Raw genomic sequence first — 6,469 nt, 5'->3', positions numbered from 1 at the left:
TACCTGTTCAACGTTGATAGATTTAAGGGTTTCACTGTGTAATAATGTTTTGGTTTATAAAAAGGCAACTGCGAGGCAATAGCTGCTGGGAAAGTCTTTGTTATGTTTTATTTCAGCCAACTTCTGTGAATCCAGTTAATTGTTTGGGGGGGGGGGAATTGTGTTTTTCGGTGTCACATGGTTAAAATCCCCCCCTCACCACCACCTTTACCATCTCTTCAAAGAAAATGCTGAAATGTTTACTGAATGTTTTACTTTAAAAGATACAGGACTTCGCTGATGAGTGCACTGATTCTGTCATCTTTTGGGGGATGTATGCTGATCTGGATGTGAATGACATGCTCTGCTCGCTGACATTTAAAGGGTAATGACTCAAAGTTAATTTGACATCAGTAATGATTATTTGAATACAAGTTACTGCTGTTTAAATATACAGCCATTCATGCTTTGATTAAAGCTGATCTAAATCTTCTTGGTTATTAAAGTATTCCTGATTGGCTGTGGGAAGAAACATTGCTTTAGTTAGTATTCAAGCTGTCAGTAAGACATCAGAGTTGCATAGACAGTATTTTTTTTTGTTCAGAAGAAAAACGCTTAATGAAGTTGTGTCAGGGAATTTGGTGTCAGCTGACTTTTCTTTAGCGACGGGTTGATAGCATTTGAATATTTCCCTTTGAAAACAAGGGATCAGTCACTATTCTTCGCAAGAACCCAAGTTCTCGCTGATCCTGGATACTCGGCAGCTGTTCTTGCCAGTCGCTTGCAGGGAAGGGAGGAGGAGGAAAGGAAAAAATGATGAGAATAGGTGGTATGCGTGCCAGACTAGTGTGCGTGATGCAGCAGCATCAGTGCCAAGTCATATTGTCAAACACATTTGAAATCCTGACAGGCCTACACAGATACCGCAGCAGTATCCAAAGGATTGTGACCATTCAGACACAAACTTGCTTTATCTCCTTGCTTAAAATAATGTTGCTTTAAAATTACAAAACCAGAAAACACATAAGCTTTGGCCATTTTCTTTTTGGTTCCTGAGAAAATAGATGCATGCTAAACAGCCAAGCTAGAATACTGAAGTTGAATAAATAAAGGAGCAAATTGCGTTAAGTGTCTGAATTTGCTTAATTTAGACCTTTTATCTTGGCGTTCTATTGTTTGCTTTTATTGATCCTTTAGTTTGTATAGTTGAAGTAGTTTGGGATGTGCACAGCTGCTTGTTGAATGTCTTCTTTTTCTTTAAATGTATAATTTCTGAAGCAGGGGTGGGTAGGAACTGAATAAGAATCACAAGTCTACCATGTGAAATACTGAATAATGCTTACATTTCCTAGATGGAAAATGACTTAGTCAGGAGCCAACTCTGTAGAAGTCTAAATATCACAGGCCGTGATGAAAAGCTGCTGTCCTCCATTTGAGTAGCTAGTTCTTTGACCCTCAATAAATGGAGAAGTATTACTGGGGTGCTGTTCCATGAGAAGTGCTCATTGTGGAGATCTTTTTCATTCCACAAATAATTTGTTTCCTTTAATGTTGGGTTATCAAGCATGATGCAAAAGACCAGTTGATACAATTTATTGCTTAGTTCCAATCTTCCAGCTCAGGTACTGACTGTGGGGAAAATAACCCTCTTAGTTATTCAAAAGGACTGTTTAATTTTGCAATATACCTTTGTAAAACTGTTTCTACATGAGTTTTACATGGACCTGAAAGCACAAGGAGGCTACGTGAATACGCCTTTGACCATAAAGATGGAATCCACCTCTTGGAGCTGCCGTTACGTGCCACACACAGCTGCTGTTCCGGATCACTGTTGTACAGCCAGATGCTGGAAACGTTTATGCCTTGCTGCTTGCTGTTTTTTAAGTGCAAAGCTTGTGTTCTGTAGAGAATAAGTCTGTCCTGTATGTTTGAAATGTTCAGAAAAGGCTGAGGTCCAACATTGCTTTCTGAATGCTTGCTATCTTAGTATGAATCGGGGCTTCTTGCACTTAGGTATATGCTGTGGTTTTGTATGAGAACTTTCTGTTGTATTTGTGACTAGTTATCTAAAAACATGCCTAATTTCAGACCGTTAAGAAAAATGAACTGTGAATGTTTCTAGCATACTATTCCTAGATGAATCTTGCCTCCTATTTGGATTTATGTACTTCATGGAATAAAGACAGGAAAGTCCATGAAATATTTCTTAAATCACCTTGAAGGGTCATTTTCAGAAGTAAAGTGAAATTACTATAAACTTGGAGTATGCATATAATAAGACCTTATTCTAGAAGTGTAACAGTTGTTCCTATCTGTTGCTGATATATTTTAGTCAGTACCTAAGGTCAGAGGACCACTACAGATTTCTGAATATATGTTGCATTTTGAAGATTTAAGGCCAGTATACAAGGTGATGCTGTGTTCACTTTGACGTCTGAGAGCATTCCTTCCAGCATCTTTTTGCTTTATGGCCTTTTAAGAAACCCATCCTCCAAGATGTATACATGGAAGTTTGGCAAGTTATGCAATATTGTGCTTTTAAATACATTTTACAGGGTCACAGCATCTAGCAACAAGTGACTGACAAGCTGCATAGGTTAGAATACTGACGTTTCATTGAAATGCTTCTACAGCAAAATCTTACTGGAAGGTATTTCCAGAGTCTTTTTTGTCTGTCTGACTCCTAAATAAAAGAAGGGCAAGATGCAATCTTAGAAGTATCCAAGTATGTCTAGATCTTAGTTTACTAAGGTTGTAGAAACGGGCATTCCTTTGTAACTATTCTCATTGTAGAAAATACACATGGATAATTAAATTGTGGGTTGTGATTCAGTTATTGCTAAGGCTATGTATCTCACTTTTTGTACCCTGTTTTGCTGTGTTTCTCACTTTAATTATGTATGTTTCTAGCCAACAGCATTATACTTGCTTTTCAAGGAGCCAATCTGTTGCATTTGCGTCTGGTTTTTAGCAGAAACACGCACTGACCTCAGGTATCATTTTTAATGTTCCCCTGTATTGCAAAAATCTTTGATTTCTGTACTCTGTGTATGTTTTAATATTTATAGATGGATGTTGAAAGCATGTTAAGTACTTTTAAAAAAATCTTCAGGTTCATGCCAGACTGGACATAATTCAAAAAACTGAGATTTCTTTGCTGCACACACCCCTATCAGTCCTAACTCATATAATCCAGAGGGGCTTAGAATGCTTTTGAGGTTTTGATGATGATTTCTTAATTCATTTCTAGTTGAATATATGAATATTGTTTTACATAGTGAAGTTTTCTACTGCTGTAAAATTGGTTATTGAAAACCATATTTCCTCATCTGAAGTTTAAATTCATGGTGCTATTTTATTTTATGAAAGCTGCTTTTAAATCCTGCAGGTACCCTGGAGGGTAAAAAAATAACATTTGTCTTTTCTTTTTCAATTTAAAGGCAGTATAAAAGGAAAATAAAATTTCTTCACCTTTATTCTGTATAGAAGAAAGTTGAAAAAACTCAGAAGTAAAGTTAGTTTAGCAGCTAGTGAGGTTTTTTTCAAACTTAAATATGCATTTAATACTAAGTTAGTGAAACATTTTTACTTCTTCACTGTCAGATGCGAAGAACAACATAAACCTTTTTTTTAAAAAAAAAATCACCCCCTTAAATTGCAAGCTTTGAAGCACTTGGTCTTTTTCTCAGTGCAATTTATGAAGCAGTCTAGTTATAACTAATACAGAGTAAGAGCACTACAGGAATTATTTGGCCTGTAATTCACTTTCTGCATGTTTAAATTTCACTGTTAGAGTTTTTCAGTCTGTATTTTGGCATGCATAAAAGCTGCTGGAGTTGGAGGTATTGAGGAATGTTCCACAAGATTAGGGATAAAAGTTGACCTTGTGAGCCTCTTTACACTAGAAAGTATTACAAAGGAGTGAGTCAGAGCTTTCTCTGAGTTCAAAGTGAGGGGTGCTGGACAAATTCCCCTGATTTATTTAGGCACGCCTGAAACAGAGTACTGTTTTTTACCAGAATTCTCTTCAAAGCTGTTTTGTGCTGTGTACCATACAGGAAGGATATGTTTGTATTTTCTCTGTGTGTATCTTATTAAAAGATTAAAATCACGTTTTATTATCTGCTCTTTTACTTTGGTATTTACGAATCTTCAGGTAGTAAATGCATTTAGCTAAGACTTTTGCAAAACTTGATTTCGAACTAAAAATGTCTTTCTGGCTTACTGTTAATTAATGTAACTGAAAAGTGACTCTTGGCTTTGAACTGAAACAAAACAACATCTTAAAAACATCAAATCATGTTGCTGTGTCCAGAAGGAGTAGGCTTAACCACATTCTAGTGTATTCTAGCAGTGAGCCTGTCGTGGATTTCTTTGTGTTTAAACTGCAGAAACATAGGAGCTAAAATGTTTTAGACTTTTAAAAAAATGTGAGTCACTCTAGGTTCATGATACTCTCTGCATTTCAGCATTGGCTGATTTGGAAGGAAAAACTTGGAAGTTGTGTTTTCCACCCCATCGGGACTATGAAGTTTGAAAACTGGTTTTATGTATTGAACCCGTGATACTCTGAACGGTCTATAATTTTTATGCATGTATTCTTAGGGATTAAAATGCCTCCTGTTTTCAGGTCAGAATACAGTTTGCAGTGTGGCATCTAGTCTTATTTTCTACTGTTACCTTATAATGTCACATCCTATGAGGCTAGGTTTGCCCGTTACAGAATGTATATTAACAGATCACTTTCTGTTTAAATTCATGTGAAAACGTACTTGGCTAACAGTTCAGCATTTTGTGCATATTCAAAAAAGCCCTTTGAAACTTTTCTAAAATTTTAGTAATGTTTGGTTTTGCTTTATGAATCTTTTATAGAGGTAAGGATGAAGTGGTTAGTCCATGGGTTTAAGTGAAAACAAATTTTCTTAGAAATCAGTACAAAGTATGCTCATTTGCTTTAGAGATTTTTGAGGAAACTTGAAACATCTTGTCCTCTGTCTTTTCAGCTTGTAAAACCTCATTGCCAATTACGAGCAAAGATTGTTAGAAGTAAAAAAAAAAAAATAAAAAAAATAAAAGCCTCACAGGATGCTCTGGCTTCTGTAGTACAAGCTTTCAGTAGAAATCCCAGTGGATGGGCTTTTGAATAGCACTAGTCTAGTCGAGCTTCGCCAGTGAGCTCTTGTTTTTTTCATAGCATCTGTTCTACCACATGCCCTGGCAAAGCAGAAGGTGCTGGGGATGGTGGTGCTGCTTGAGGGAGCCAGAGGAGGTTTCCAGGTGGGACAGGAGTCTGACAGGGCAGCTGGAGAACATGCTGAGTCAGCAGCTGCTGCCGCTGCAGCCCTGGTAGGAGTTAGAGGGGTTCCTCCATCACTGTCTGAAGGAAACTTGGCAGCAGAAACACTATTTACTGGTGGGGTGTCACCTCCAGAACAGGTGGCTGCAGTGTAATGTAAACCAAGGTCTGTGAATCTGGCCTTTGATTGTAGTAACACCTATGCCGTGCTGTGTCCTTGGAGTGCTTTAGAAACACGTGCAGTATAACTACAAAATAAACTTTGCGAGGCTAAAATTAGATTCTAAAGGGGTTTTTGCGTAGCAGATGGGAGCTTCCTACTTTGAAGGCTTCTCCTTATTAACATTTCAGATTTTAAGTTTCTAGTCATATAAATAGGAAGTACCTCTACTGAAATGAGTTGCGTTACTGAGTAGTGTTAAAAGCAGAAATAAAAACCATAAGATATAATCAGATGGCATGATTTAATTGACTAAATGTGTCTCAGTTCCCAGTAGATTTCAGTTTTAACGGTACCCCGTTCTTTAGATACAAGTGCAATGACTTGATAAGTAGAGAGTGCATCTTCTGCTGTGCGTTCCCTGGCGCGGCCTGCTGACTGGGCAACACGTGTTTGGCAGCCAGAGGTTATCAGACTAACTTGTGTGTTACGTTAGCTTAACAATTTTTAAGGGAAGCTTTACCCTGTGAAATTAAGGAAAAGCTTATTAAGATAGAGTTGCAATGAAAGGTCTTAAAATGAATGTAAGAATTACAGATTTGGCATGTGGACACTGGCACAGTATGAATTAGGTCATAATTGTGAGTTGCACGTGGCTATATACAGGTATTGCAGCTTACTCGTTGAAAAAAGACAAAATCCCCAGCAGATGAAGCATGCCTGAATATCGCCACCAAATTCACCTGGAAGGAAAATTCCCTCATGTCATTGTGTCTAATAAAGCACCAAGTCTTAAATACGAGAGCAGAATACAGGGAACAGGCGTTGGGAGCAGCAACCCTGACAGAGAAGGTATTGATGTGCCCACCTCGGGCTACTGGTTCTGCAGGAGCAGCCCAACTCCTAATGGCTTCAAGGAAAGGGAAGGGGGGAAACAATCTTAGAAACAAAGTTTTGTATCAAGGGGTGGAAAAGAACAGAAAATGTCCTGACTTCTACAGGTAAACCTGTGGCAAAGCTGAAGGTCAGGTGGA

The sequence above is a fragment of the Athene noctua genome, chromosome 5 (genome assembly GCF_965140245.1).
Source record: "Athene noctua chromosome 5, bAthNoc1.hap1.1, whole genome shotgun sequence".
In the NCBI taxonomy this organism is placed as follows: domain Eukaryota; kingdom Metazoa; phylum Chordata; class Aves; order Strigiformes; family Strigidae; genus Athene; species Athene noctua.
This window is presented reverse-complemented; position numbering follows the sequence as displayed.